The sequence below is a fragment of the Anopheles bellator genome, chromosome 2, assembly GCF_943735745.2.
Source record: "Anopheles bellator chromosome 2, idAnoBellAS_SP24_06.2, whole genome shotgun sequence".
Taxonomy (NCBI): domain Eukaryota; kingdom Metazoa; phylum Arthropoda; class Insecta; order Diptera; family Culicidae; genus Anopheles; species Anopheles bellator.
Window position 1 is genome coordinate 45,133,110 of NC_071286.1, and position 14,224 is coordinate 45,147,333.

At 46.3% G+C, this 14,224-nt stretch overlaps 1 protein-coding gene across 1 annotated transcript in view; it reads left to right on the forward strand.

Moving 5' to 3' along the window:
• LOC131210419 (low-density lipoprotein receptor) overlaps window positions 1-14,224 on the forward strand; it is a 213,555-nt gene that overhangs the window by 114,577 nt on the left and 84,754 nt on the right. The window lies entirely within an intron of this gene.

Sequence of the window (14,224 nt, forward strand, 5' to 3'; positions counted from 1 at the left end):
CTCCATGTTGGCGACTTTCTGTTGAATTTAGTTTGTGTTTCTCGTGTTTAGAAATTTGAGCTCTTCGAACACGATATGAATACGACGTGAAGCGAAATATGAGCAAGAACTGTTCACGTCGTTGCTTCAAATGTGACGTCACAATTACTCAAGGCAGTACCGGTGGCCAATGTTCCAAAAAATGGGTTGATTCGTATATCACGAAAAGAAATCACCCACACCCAACATCAAGTGAAGGAAAATGTGGTCCGCTTGATAGGACCACACGAGCCACACGATGAGAAAAACGGTCTCCGTAAAAGAGTGAGAGGGAGAGCAATTTTTCAATTCATGCGAAAAGCTGCCCGCAAATACCCAAGAGAAAGAGAAAGAGAGAGAGAAAGAGAGTGTGCTGCGTTTATCGGGCGAGAAGAATATTGATTGAGCTTACGATACGCTGGCCACCACCACCAGCGAGCGGCTGGCTGAAACCTAAAAGTCAAAATCCCACAACTTAACACCAACACCACCAGCATCCCCGGTTGAGGTGCTCGCGAAAACACGCGGATCTTTCTTTCTTATGCTGCCGGAGAGCAGAAAACAAAATGGACCGAACCAAAGAAGGAAAAACGAAGAAAACTGTAGCCCCATCAGTCCGGCAGCTGCGAAGGTGTGGCGTATCGGCGAAAGAAAATCATTGCCGCAGAGAGAGAGAGAGAGTGAGAAATTGTTTTCCACTTTCCGGGTCGCGCTTCGTTTGGTTGCCATCGCAACGGTTCCGTTCTTCTTGCTGCTGCTTTGGTCCGTCTGGGGAATGCCGGAAAAATGGCCGAGCGAATGAGTGCCCCCAATGCATGCTGGATGGGTTCACTCACTGGAATATGGGGGGCTTTGGGTGGGGAAAGCCCCCACCTGATGGGCACATGCGAAAGGGGCGAAGAAAGTGTTGCCGAGCACATTACACACCCCACACGTTGCATTACATCAAACCAGACCCGGCTGTGTCGGGGTTGTCTAGGTCAGTGAAAGATGCGTCTAGCGCTTGTCGTCAGCTCGCCAACCGCGCGGAAGACTTCGGTTTGCGATTGGTCGGGTCGTGGAATGTAGTAGAAAAAAAAGCCAGACACTGTCGCAAAGATGTCCGGTTCCTGCCCGAGATGGCGGATTTAGTGGACCTCGCAGCCTAGCGGTGCTCCGGGTTGTTTATGAATGGGTGATACCTTGGCATGCCCTTTTTTGATCAATAATGAGAATCTATTACGGATTGGCAGTGCATGCTGTTGTGCTTTTACTTTTGACTATCTCTGGGAGGGACAATTTCGAACCAGTGCACGTGTTACCTGTGTAATACTCAGCCAATACTCTGCAGAATAAACTGTAAGAGGGAACTTTCATGAAATTTTCTTCCAATAATGTCTTGTTGTGACACCACAACATTATATAAACACAAAAATGATTAGTAGATAGTGAGCGTTTGATTGATTAGTAAATCAAGTCTCTCGATCTGACGCGATTTATTGGGTTTGTATGTGAGGTTCGTAGTTCTCAGCGTTATACAAAATGTGTTTATTTGCGATGCTTAGGCTTGCAGTACATTTTCTTCGGCAAGACCAAAACATACCAATTCAATTTACTTCATTTTCAATAAACACTTCAATTTCAAGAACGCATCGTTTCGTCTCTCAGTGGTCCATGCACTGTGTTTTGCACTGGTTATCGCACCTTAAAGTGGTTGTACCTCGCTCATGCACCGTCCGACACCGTGGATCCTGTTTTCTAACCGGTTCCATCCCGTCCAGCCCTTTCTTTCGTTCGAGCGAAAGTGATTCCCCTCTCGTAGATTCCACACACGCTTCATTTCCGTCGGGACGCGCTATCCGATGGAACTCATCAAGTTTGCTCCCGACGAACTCTCTGCGTCGGAATCGGAGCGTACCGACCGCGGAGAACGCGCAAGGATGCTGTTCCGCGCTAATTGATCGTTTCTGATCCAGCTCCAGAATGAGAGTCTTGGTTCTCGACTCTCGGGCTCCAGCGCAACCTTCAGAGAGCGAGAGAGAGCTTCCCGGCGGAGCGGAGCGTCGTAGAGCGAATCGATTGATAAGAGTCCGGACGAGATCTCCGGCTGGCCCAGCATCCACAGACAACCTTCAGTCGGTCAGTACAGCTCGTACCGTAATGACACACTGTTTTCGGCTGCAGGTCGTGAGGAACCGTTCCCCTGGACACTTGCAGAGCACGTCTAGGTTCGCTGTGTATTTCACCAACATCCTGCTGCGTGCGTGAGTGCTTTTGTAAAGAACAGCGAACAGGTCGCATCCAACATTCAAGGTCGCATCCTGGAAGCGAAACAAGGCGACGAAAAAGGCGCCAAAAACAATAGTGCACAGTGCGAGGTGCGAGTGCCCTTGTTATTTGTTTACCATCACTACTGGAGCAGCGTCCTGCGGTGCGTGGTTATCCTCGGCGTACGTAAAGCTGACGACCTAGGTCTACAAAAGTTGGTTATTCGTAGAGAAACAGGGATCAGAGATTTGTTACCCATTTCAGTCGCGTAAACGGGGACAACTCCCGGGACTCCAGCCGGTCGAGCGCTCGCGTCCACATTACGCCACGAGACCTACGCGAGCGCGCCCAGACTTAGACGAGACGGTGTTTGCGAAAGATTGATTAATTTTGTGAAAGTTGTCCGCCGCCGTGTGATCTCAGCATCGGTGTGACCGGCGCCTTCGGGAGTGAATGATTACCGTACCGGAGGTGCACAGTGCAACCAGAGTGCGTCGCTGCCCGTGTGTGTGCAAGTGTGACGGTGCGCAAAAGTGCCAAGAAACAGGAGCGCGTGGCGCATAAATTGATAATACACCTCACCTTATGTGAGCCATCGTCGCCGCCGTCCGTGGGCCAATCGAGGGGGGTTGCGAAATTCGTGGCCGTTATCGCGCATCAAGTGCAACATTTCAACATAACGCCCGACATCAGCCGGTGCTCAGGTCGCATCGGAAGGTCGCACTGAGTTGGCTGGTGGATCTGGGGGATTTCTGAGGTGCTATTTTTTGGGCCGGTCCCGTGGTGCTAGATAACTTCAATTAGGAGCTCGTCTGGGACGTGGTCAGTTAGCGTGCCTGTGTGCATTACACTGTGCTGTGCCGTTTGCTCCGAGGCGAAGGACTTAAGATGAAGGTGCGTCTGGTGACCGTGCTTGGGTTGGCCTGCACTGTGCTGGTCAACTACGCCCAGTCGGCCATACCGGTTCAGGCGACGTCGACGACGACGACCACAACAACGACTACTACGATGAGGACCGCCACGAGCCGGCTGGATGGGTTGCGCCCGTTCGGTAGCGGATGGAGATATGATGGTAAGCCCTACGTGCCCCAAAAAGGATTTTCTTTAGTACGCTTTGCGGATAACGGTCGTAGAAAAGAAGATACGGTCGACGGTGCGAAGGATACTGCTACCGAAAACGATGCGATGAAGCTTTCTAAGCGTTTTCCCCGATCGCCCTTTTTAATGTTTTTTTGTAATCAGCATCTGGATTTGGTCGGCAATAGTGGTGATTTGCTGTATCGTTTTTAAGTTCCGACCTCTAATGGAAATTCTGCCTTGACTAAGTTTACCGAGGAGCCAATGAATGTTCCATGTGTTCATTTTTGTTAAATAATTACACATTTTCAAGGTGATCAGAGGTTTACAAATATCGATGGGCGGGAAATGGAAAGCACAGCCAAACAGCAAAGGCTGCAACAATACACTCAATTTACCAACCAATTGCACTTATCATCGCCTTTTCCTTGCCACTCACCAATTGTAGCCACATGTGGTCGTGCGTTGTTATACTGGTGGAAGATGCTTTCGTTCGTCGTATTTCTTGGTTTAGACAGCTGAATCACCATTAAATGCACGAATAGTGAATTTGAAGGTAGCCGAGGGTATGGTCAGGATCACTGCAAGAGCGTCCATAATGAAAGGGCAGAGCAAAGCTCCTCGCAAACCGTCTTTTCTGAGAATTGATCGTACGTATAGCAAAAGGCAAAACAAATCTACGCAGTGCTAGTTCCCACCAACGTGACGTTTTTTGATAGCTGAATTGCACCGACAAGAAAAGCCACTTAAATGTGAAGGCTAAAAACTGAGCTGTATTCCCGGGGTCTCGGGATTTGTCAACCCATGTCCGTTTTGTTCTTATCTAACAAACACATGGTTTTATTTCATCACTGTTTTTCTGTTGCTGTTGCGGTTTGTTGACGCCGCAGGAACCGGAACACGTGCCGCCAGGAAGTGGATCGGATTTCTATGGGCAGGGCTCAGCTACAGCGAAGCCACCAAACTGCACACTGGAGCCGCCAGCAGACGGAAACCGTGCGCATATAAATTGCTATCAAAAGAAAACGGGGACCAAAAAAGGAAGGTCCTTAAGCAGATAACAGTTATCCTCGGCTTCGACGTTGTACGCGCGCACGTGCACGTTTCCCGCACTGGCCCGTGGCGTCACCGACAGCTCAGGACCGCTGGAGTCGACCGAATCCGCCCGAATCGTCCGACCGTCAAACTTCAGCAATGAATTAATTCGTCAAAATCGAAAAACTTTTTTATTAAAACAAACACACCACAAAGCCGTTAGCTTCGTCGTCGTATCGTCTGGCGGCTAGTCGCCAACTTTTTCCGGCTTTTGCCTGTGTGGCGAGGCTTACAAAACATATTGGAGGCGACCGGACTTGGGCGGGATGTTGGGTAGGACTCGGTATGTACCACTCGGTGTCTGTGTGCTGGCAAAGTTGGCGTTCGGTTGTAATCAATCTTCCTTCGACCGGCTCGACCTCCTAGAGTGCGCGTCCTGTCGTCGTTTGCTTGCTTTTGGGCTCACACTTCGAACGAACGGGCGGATTGGAAACTTTTGAGCCAGAGCCACTGTTGGCTGCATGTTGATCGGCGCCAGTAAGACTCCTCCACACTCTGCCCCATTGCTACTGTGGTGTCCCGCTTCGTGGTGACCACCCGGCGTGTGGCTAGTGTGTCAGCTCATCCGATGCTTCCATTTCGATGACATCCACAACAAATCACTTCTCCCAAAGTGATTTGTCATTACAGCACACAGGAGCGTTGCGGTTTGTAGGGAGGGAGGCTGGACACGCAAGCTGTCCACCGTCTGAAGTCTGACGAGGTCAGGGAAGTTCGTCTGAATAGCCTGTGGCGGTGTGCTCGAGAAATTATCTCCCTCCGTCAAGAGGGTCTACTTGGTTCGGAGGACGAACCGAGAGTGCCTCGAAGACCTGCTACAACAACAACCTGCTGTGCTCACCTTCTCCAATGTAACGTCCGGAGGGCATCCAGCCAGCAGGACACGGCTTGGGGAGGGCGAAAAACTTCGATATTAAACATATTGCATGATTTGGCTTTTCAAGCCATTACCCCCGAGATGCTACTTTTTTGTTTTGCAACTACCATCCCCGGTTGTCAAGCAATTTTACACGAAACACAGCGACTCCTGATATCGGCGTTGCTGCTGCAGCAGGATTGTTGGCTCGCGGCCATTTTGTATGCCAACTTTTTGATGGTCTGAACACTGGCCAACACTGGCCCGAGTGTTCAACTTTATTCGTCTTGGCTGGGTTCGTCTAAGCAAAAGTTATAATTCTTGCGTCCGATAGCTCGGTGGTTTTTGGTTCTGTCGGCCAAGTCTTAGACAAGAGCTGGATTTGGGCCACGGTGAGTCGTGTTATGATTATTGCAAAAATTGTACTCCATTTTTGTTTTTGGCTCACTAGGAGCAGCGTGCAGTGCTTAGAAAGCCATGGCAGGAAGTTTGGGAACTTTCGAGTTGGGTTCCGAAATGGTTTCAGGGTTGGCTTTCACAGTACACAGTAAACTCCGGGCACCGGGTGGGTAACCATCGTTTTCTATCTCTGGTAATGGAATGAGTTCAAATAAATAACCAAATTACGTTCCTGGGGATATGCGAGGGTGGTTCGGCAACAACTTGTGATTAGATTGCAGCAGTGTTACGAGAAAACTTTCACGCTTATCATTTTGCCAGCGCTCCTGGGTCCGAATTCACCAACATGTCCCGGTCCAGGAAAGTTGTTCTGCCAGGTTCGCGTGCAATTTCAGTAGTGCGTGCTACTGATGCTTGCGCTTGCGGAATACACTATTGGTTTGTTGTGATTGTGATGTACAACTTTCGCAGCCACACCCCGCAGCTTCAATGGGCTGCCGGCTTGCAACAGTTGGGTGCCAGGGCACTATGTGAGGGCACTTCACACCAATAAATCTCTTTCACCCGTCAACGGTTCAGATGCACACGAAGCCACACCGTATATTCGATGAACTCCACAATGGCGTTTGTAGTGAAGCTGTACACTAGATGGCAGAAAAAAAATCCACCGTATTATTGTCAACTTCATCAATTTAGTTCAATTTTTACAAGAATATTATGAAACGAAGAACGCTAAGCTTTTGTTTCAATTCAATTCAATTTAATCTCGTCAACTGACACAGGTTTGAGGAAGTTCTGTTAATACTTTGGATGTGAGCGTGAAGTATGGCAAAAGAACTCATAAAACAGAGAGATTTTCAGCTTCAATTTTGCCAATTCGAAGAAAGAATTTTTCGCCAGCTTCAAAAGAACCAATCAGAGCCAACAGTTCACGGTAGCGTACACCATTCACGGTTACGGTGACTATTTATTCATTTTTGAAAAAAAATGGGCCGATGAGACCCAAATCCGCCCCAAACAGTCACTAAAGTGTGCGTTTTTCAAGCCCCAATACGCCAATTCTGCTTAATTCAAATTTAGAAAATTTTGAACACTCACCATTTCGGAAAAAGATTTAAAACATTTCCTAATTTTCTGCAAGCACATTTCGTAAATGTCAAAGTTGTTACAAAATGTTTACAATTTCCAGAATGAAGTTTGCCTTTGCCTAAAGGTCAAGTAATCGGTAGTTTAAAATTCAAACTACGGTATGCCTATCTGGCGTTGCAGGCCTCCGGCAGAACCGCCTGTTCCTGTTCAAAATGTTCAAGCAAATCGGGAAGGCCGTCGATGGGGCCGTCTATAGCCACGATGGAAACGGCACTTAACAATACAAATTGTGTTATATCTAAAATTCAAACTGACGTTCACAAGGTACCTTTTTCCGTCGGTCGGTGTGGCTTCTCACGGATGTGTTCTCCTGTGATCTATTTGCCCATCGTCGGCTCTCTCTCTCTCACGCTCTGTCCCCGGTGGTAAATTCATCGTAAATCGTTCCCACCTTTCGATCGAATCAGCGGCCTGCGATGGATATGTTGCTCCCTTGAGGGCCTGACAGAGGAACTCCCCGTGCTGGTCCAGCGTTCCAGCTGCTGCGGGGCAAAAACAAAACATAAAAAGGATAGCAATTCTTCGAATTGCAACTCGCCCAGCCGGATTGCATCAGACCAACATCCGAGTCGAGACGGTCGGGCACCAGCCATCCTCGCGACTGGGCTGTGCGTAAGCCTTGTCGCTCACCTTGCTGCAGAACTTAATCATGTTCGATTAAAAGCACTGTCGCAGAAGAATCGGCGACCACCGACATACATTAATGGCCCCCACACGTAATGGAAGCTGGAGTAGGAAAGGCGAGCGGTTCCGAGCATACTGTCTCTCTCTCTCTCGCTCGCTCTTTCTTGTTCGCTGGTCTTCGGCAGCAAGCGGCCCAGTTCCCGTGACAATCTCGCAGCGCTGGTCCCAAAAGCGGTGTAACGATGTCGTCGTCCAGGTCGTTAGTGTAAACTCATTGAACATAATTGCATGTTCAGTGCCCACTACTGCCAGCACCTGCTTCTCTCTCTCTGTCTCTCTCTCGACTTCTCCTCCAGTCCTTTCTGTAAACGGTGGCCTAAAGCCCTCCGTACAGCGGCGGCCGAGTATTGATGGCGAGCTGCCTTGCTACGAAGCGGAAGAAATAAACGAGACGCCGTGAGACGCCAACGACGAGCCGTCGAGCTGTGTGTTGTGACTGATGCAATTTCGAGCGCCGATTGGCAGAGTGGACCCCGGTGGCCCCGTGGAAGGACTGTATTCTTCCGAGATTGTGTGCTTTATAGCCCCGTTCTCCGTTATCCAACAGCGTCAGGTTAGCGCGTCAGGCCAGTCAAGTCCATCCCAGTTGGACACCTTTTCCGCATTCTCTTCTTCCTAAGCACGGTGGTGGTGATGGTGTGCATTGTATGTTTTGGTCAAAGGCCATTTCTTTTTATCTCTCAAAACCTGGACGATTCTGCGGGTCGTATTTTCATCCCCTTCCTTTGCGATCAAATTAGTTTTATCCATGGGATTCCAACTGCTAGAGCGGTTGGTGTCGCCAGCTGATGGACCAACGTTCGATGCCTAACATTAACTCATGGCGGTGAATAGTACTTCTAATGTTATGCCGTTTTAGTGCAAGAAAGGAGACGATAAAGGTCTATTGGACGCGAAAGAGCCTCCACATACATACTGTGTGTGTCTATGTGTCGGTAATGAATTGGTCCGCTGCCAGCAAACCGTTACACGTTGCTACGTTAGCGACGTATAATTCTCAACCGCGCCGTGACGCGAGGTGGTTGGAAAATTTCATCATTTTCATGTCGCTTTTTTTGTGCCGCCCAGTCTCGCGTAGCGCTCCTGACAACCATTTAGCCGGTAATGGATGCATTTGTTCGGATCCCATTCTCGTCGATTGCCATCGATTGCCATCGGCAGCGTGATCGAACTACCTTGAGACCCCGTGAGACCTATCCCTTCCGGAAGCGTCTCCCCGTTTTTACATCGTGAATTATTTTTTACGTTTTGGGACCAAACCTTCGGGGCGAACAGTGGAAAACTACGACGGTCACTATCATTTATTGGCAGGGCGTGACTTGCAGAAATCGGACGATGGCAAAGCAACCAGACCAGAAATGGCACCGTTCGAAGAGGCCGAAGGTTTTTCCGCTTTGACTCAGAGCATCTACGGGACAGAGGAAGTCCTTCTCTGCTCTGCTTCGTATTATTTATTTCAAAAGTTTTTCACTCTACCCATCCGATAGGGGGGTGGTGGTCATTTAAGTATGTGCACACAAAAGGGGCTTTCGAAGGATAACAGCAGGTGCTTCGGTAAGCACTCGAAGACGTGATTCAGTAAATCACGATAGTTTATTTTCCATTCGATACGAAAGTTTAGCTATAGACTTCAAAGTTGTGGGCTGAAAGTTTAGACATAAACAGCTGTTGAAGAGGGTAATTAAAAGGCCGAAGAATTAACTTTTGTTATCCAGGCCGTGCGAGAGGGCTTAATTAAAGCGTAGTCTTTTGTTGTATGAAAACCGAGCCGAGACGTTCGTTATCCTTTGTCGTAGAGAATATGTTGAAAAGTGTACCGACTCCATTGTGTTCTGTTCTGTTTGCGAACGTTATTTGAATTCTTTATATTTACAGTAGATCCTCCAGTAACATTAAATTGTCCTTCGCAACGAAGCAGTCAGTAGCTTCGAAACACGTTCGCTTGTTGAAACACTCAGCAATGGTCCTTGAATCGAGCCACAATCGTTATCAATGGCGATACAAATATTTGATCGGTTCCTGCTGAGCCAACCCGGTCGTAACTCACCAACCTCTAACGCTATAAAATAGTGCCGTGCAATTACTCGTGGCCCGTGGGTGCGTTCTACAATCTGCTCGAGAGCCTAATGCACCTGCATCCACATCCTGTGTGTGTGTTTATGCTTCGGACAAAGCAAGGCCGATGGCAATGCTCATTGGCACAGCTAGGACGCACGTGACAATGTGGTGCTCTGGACATGCCGGGCCCAGGATTAGGTGACGACGACGACAACGAAATGGGTCCTCCTCGCTACGTAGGATTAAGCTTTTAATTTGCACAAAGCCGTTGCCTGAATGCATAAATCAGTACTTAAAGCAGTTTCGCCCTTGGTCCGGGTCCGGGTTCGGTGTTGCGGTTGCATCCTTTCACTGGCGCCGCCTTGCAGCTGGTTGGTTGTATCGCTTTTCCCTTCGTGACTGAGAAGGGGGGGCTTGAGAAGCAGCTGGTCACCGAGTGGCTGGCCGAGTGGACCCTTTTTACGACCGAACCGCAGAAGGATCTCGTTCGAGAATCAACAATTTAATGCTATCATTCTGTACCGGGTTGTGTGGGTTGTGTTTGTATAACACTCTTTCGCCCGACAGCGCTCAGCGCCGGCAGGGATCCTTTTACAGCTGTCCCTTTGGTTGTCTGATCACCGAGAATGAACCGGTGGATCATGCGTCACGGGTGCGTGTACCGGGGTGAGGTGGGTTCGTCGGTATGGTGTTTATGAATTCTATTACCCTCGGGCCGCACCGCCGGACAGATACCCCTGGCACTCGCCGGAGAGCAACCAAAGGCAGACCGGTACCTAATTTCGCCTAAGGCTAGGATATGTAACCCTCTTACTCGGTTGACTAACAACTGGTGGTTCCCTTACTCTTGATTGGCCGCCGCTTGAACTGTTGAACCGTAAAGAAAAAGTACATCTCGCGGTCGAGTGATGCCATTTGCTCGTAGTTGATACCGAGCCACTGAACCTTCGACATAGTATCCAATTCGCTTTCGTGGAGTTAAGATACACACTGGACGCAATATTTCCTCCTTTTCGACTGTTCGTTTCGACAAGCACTCGGTACGTGAGATAATCTATAAATACAGTGTGATACCTTTTTATCAAATTGATGCGCATTTTAAGGTAGTAACTATAGTATAGAGGTCTTATTGGGTCCGAATCACAATTACACGTCAAAACGTTCATGGAACCAATACATTGAATACATCAGTTACGTATGATGTATAAAAAAAGTCGTAAAAGAATGCGTGGTATGTTGAACTAAAATTAGAATAAATTCAGCTGAAAACTGAGATAAAAACATTATTAATACATTGATAAAAAAATGTGAAAACGTTATGAATGATTTGCATATTTACCTAATTTCCATTCCCAACATTTAATTATTGGCGCAGAGTTTGGTAGATTTTCAGTGGAATGGCGGTGTGGATATAGTAAATATGCAAAATTCTATCAAAATGGACAGTTTCTAAAATGAATTCAATGTGTACACTGTTCACATTTCTTTTGTTTTACTTTCGCATTTCGTTGTCTAATTGTTTGCTGTTTTCATGTGTTTCGCTTGTAGTTCCCATTTTCCAAACTTTGAATTCGAGATATGAATTTTAAGGTTTTATTATAAATTTGTGTTCCTTAAGGCGATATTATCGTTTTGTATATAGTTTTGTAAAACCCATTCCCCTCATAGTTTATGATCCTTGCACTGAAAATTCTCATAGAAAGTTAACAGTTGCTTTGAAAGAAGTTGTTGTTTCATCTGGTATTTTAACAGTTTAACAGCAATAGTTTTCCAACTGTTGATCAATTAGAGTGCAAGTTTTTCTGCTTTACAGTTTTATGTTTTATGCTTAACAAAACAACATTTTGATTTCGTCTATTTATTTACTCATCTTTCGGAGTTTTCGGGCGTTAAGAGAATTGCAGATTTAAACAACTTTATACGATTTTATGATTATGACATTATTCTATGATTTTAAGATTTTTCCTTTTCAGCGACCTCTTGACAGCGACGTTGATCACCACTTTCCGCGTCTCCATTTTTTTTAAATATTAAAGCATTAACTAACATTCTCCATTTTTCGAAACAGCATAATTTTGGAAACATTAAACACACAACGAATTTTCTTTATTGGTATTGATTGCAAGTATTGATTACAAGTATATAAATGTAAAAGATTGAGTTAATATCCTACAACAAAACTCTGGTATGTTAGTACCACCTTATTCTTACGCCAGCAAGCGTAATTTACGTAAAGTGCTAACACTTCAATGTTATGAGTTTTGTATTTTGTAGCAATGGGGCGATACACGGAAGTAGCAATTTTATTTGTTAAAAGAAGTTAAGTTAGAAGTTAAAAAAAATCACATTTTGTATTGGGTGTAGCAATTAATTCGTGCTTTTTTTCGACATTTGTGACCTAATTTCAACAACAAAACGTATGACTACCTTAATGAAAGTGTTGTCCGTCGTTAGCTACTACTTTCTCCCATCTTTTAGGTAGTTCCTCGGTTCCGTGTCGATAGAACTTCTTATCTTTAGAGGCGATCTACTCAGAGACCTTTTTTTCGATACTTTCATAAGAAATGAACCGCTGTGCTATCAAATCGTTACTCATGTAACGTTGTTTTATGGCCAAGGCTTTGCTTCAAATGCATTAATTGTTGTTGATGTGACTGTCCTTCAATAATTTTATTAGGTTTTAAAAGCTCAAAGTACACCACACCTTTCATATCCCACCATATGCACATCATAACCGTTGCAGAGTGAAAATTTCGCTTTGGCTTCGATGGCCACGGTTCATCAAGCTGTATCCAGGCCTAGGATTTGGGTTTAGAGTTTTTTTGGGTTTGGGTTTTGTTTTGGGTTTAGGATTCTTGTAATAACTCCCCTTTTCATCATCAGTGACGATTTGGTACAAGAAACCCTTTCTTTTCAGCCGCGCAAGCAGAAATTCGCAAAATTGTTTTCTTTCTTTCAATGTTTTATTTTCAATTCATGTGGAACCCATAAATCGTTTTTCTAATAATTCCCACGACACTCAGGTGATGGGAAACTTTCGTGTGGTCAATTCCTAACATTTCTGCAAAACTTTTTGCATCTGACATGCATTCCGATAGAGCAATGCTACCAATTCATCATCAACCTTTTTTACTGTTCAGGTCGCTCTTGGTTTGAATGCCAAAATCACCACCGATCCAAACCACATCTAACACGTTTTCTCAGCTAGAACATATTCACCATAAACATCCGTAAAAATATGATGACTTTCGGTAACACTTTTCGTCGTGTTAAAGTAATCCCCGCAAAAACGCTTTACCAGGAACAAAACTTGACATGTTCAAATGCTCAAAACAGGTGTTGTTTACTCTTTGACCAAACAATCTATACCGCGTTAGATGCGCAATAACAGTAGCTACACTCAAACACATATTTCACAAAAAATAAATGTGTTATATTTAGTGAGCAATGCGCACGAATTAATTGCTACACCTAATAATATTTTCTCCATACGTTCTCTTGCTTGTTGAAAAGGAATAGGTATGCCTTATGTTGGAACGCCGAACAACATCTATCTCATGTTGTTATTGTTATCTATTGCATTTCTTAGTGATTGTGTAAGATCCTTCGAATATCTGCGCCCACGTAGAGTGCCCACTGAGAGGGAGAAAAAGAAAGAGAGAAAGAAAGAGAAAGGGAGCGGGCACTTTGCGCCGTCCACAACTCACTTAGCGGAAGCTTTACCACCACTTTCAGCGCGCTGCTCAAGAGCGCTAAAACCCATTTTCCGCAGTTTGGGCTCAGGGCCGAGCTTTACCGAGGAATTTTGCTTTCCTTTTTCGTCTATGTGTGAGATTGATTAAATTAGCAATATTTGAAGTACGGTCGTGTGTTGGGCGAACGCGAAGGGATCTGTGCGGCACCCGGCACCCGGTTTGGCCTTTTCGGCGGCTACCAGGATATTTGTGTGTGTGTGTGAGTGAGCGCTGGTTCAGTTCAGCCGTGCCCATAAATTGCATTATCATTTCGACCGGAGGTTTTTGGTGCCGGAGCCGCGTGGTTCCTATTCCCATTATGCGGGAAAGCATATTTCACGATTTTTGTTCCTGAGCCCGGGGCTTCAGGCGGGTTTATGCGTTCGCATAGATTTTCCACGCTCTGCTGCTCAAGAGCCGCGGTGCTAAGGGTTTGCCAAAATATATGTTCGATCAATGAAACACAAAAAAGGCGAGATTCGAAAATTAATAATCGACACCAGAAAACAAAATCAAGCGCTGGGGACGAACGAAAGCAGCAAAGTGTCGAGGGTAACAACACAATGATCAGCATAACCTTTGACCCACCTCTGAGTGCCGCTATTTTGGTCCAATTAAGGCCCATGTAGCTAGTTGGGTGAGATCATCTTACAGGCCGTTAAGGATCGGCACGTTCGACCACGAACCCCGAGGCCACAATTGACAGGTATAGGTGAGACAGATGACGTTGACAGTATCGTTGTGGCTACAAAAAACACCATATATCCTCGAACCCCACCAATGGTGAAAAATAAACTCGAATGGACTTACGAGACACGTGCGTGTGTCCATCAAAACACGGTCCGAGGCCGGCATTTGATGCGAATCGAAAAGGCAAACTTTGATCTGGTTCGTAGCGCGAGTTCAG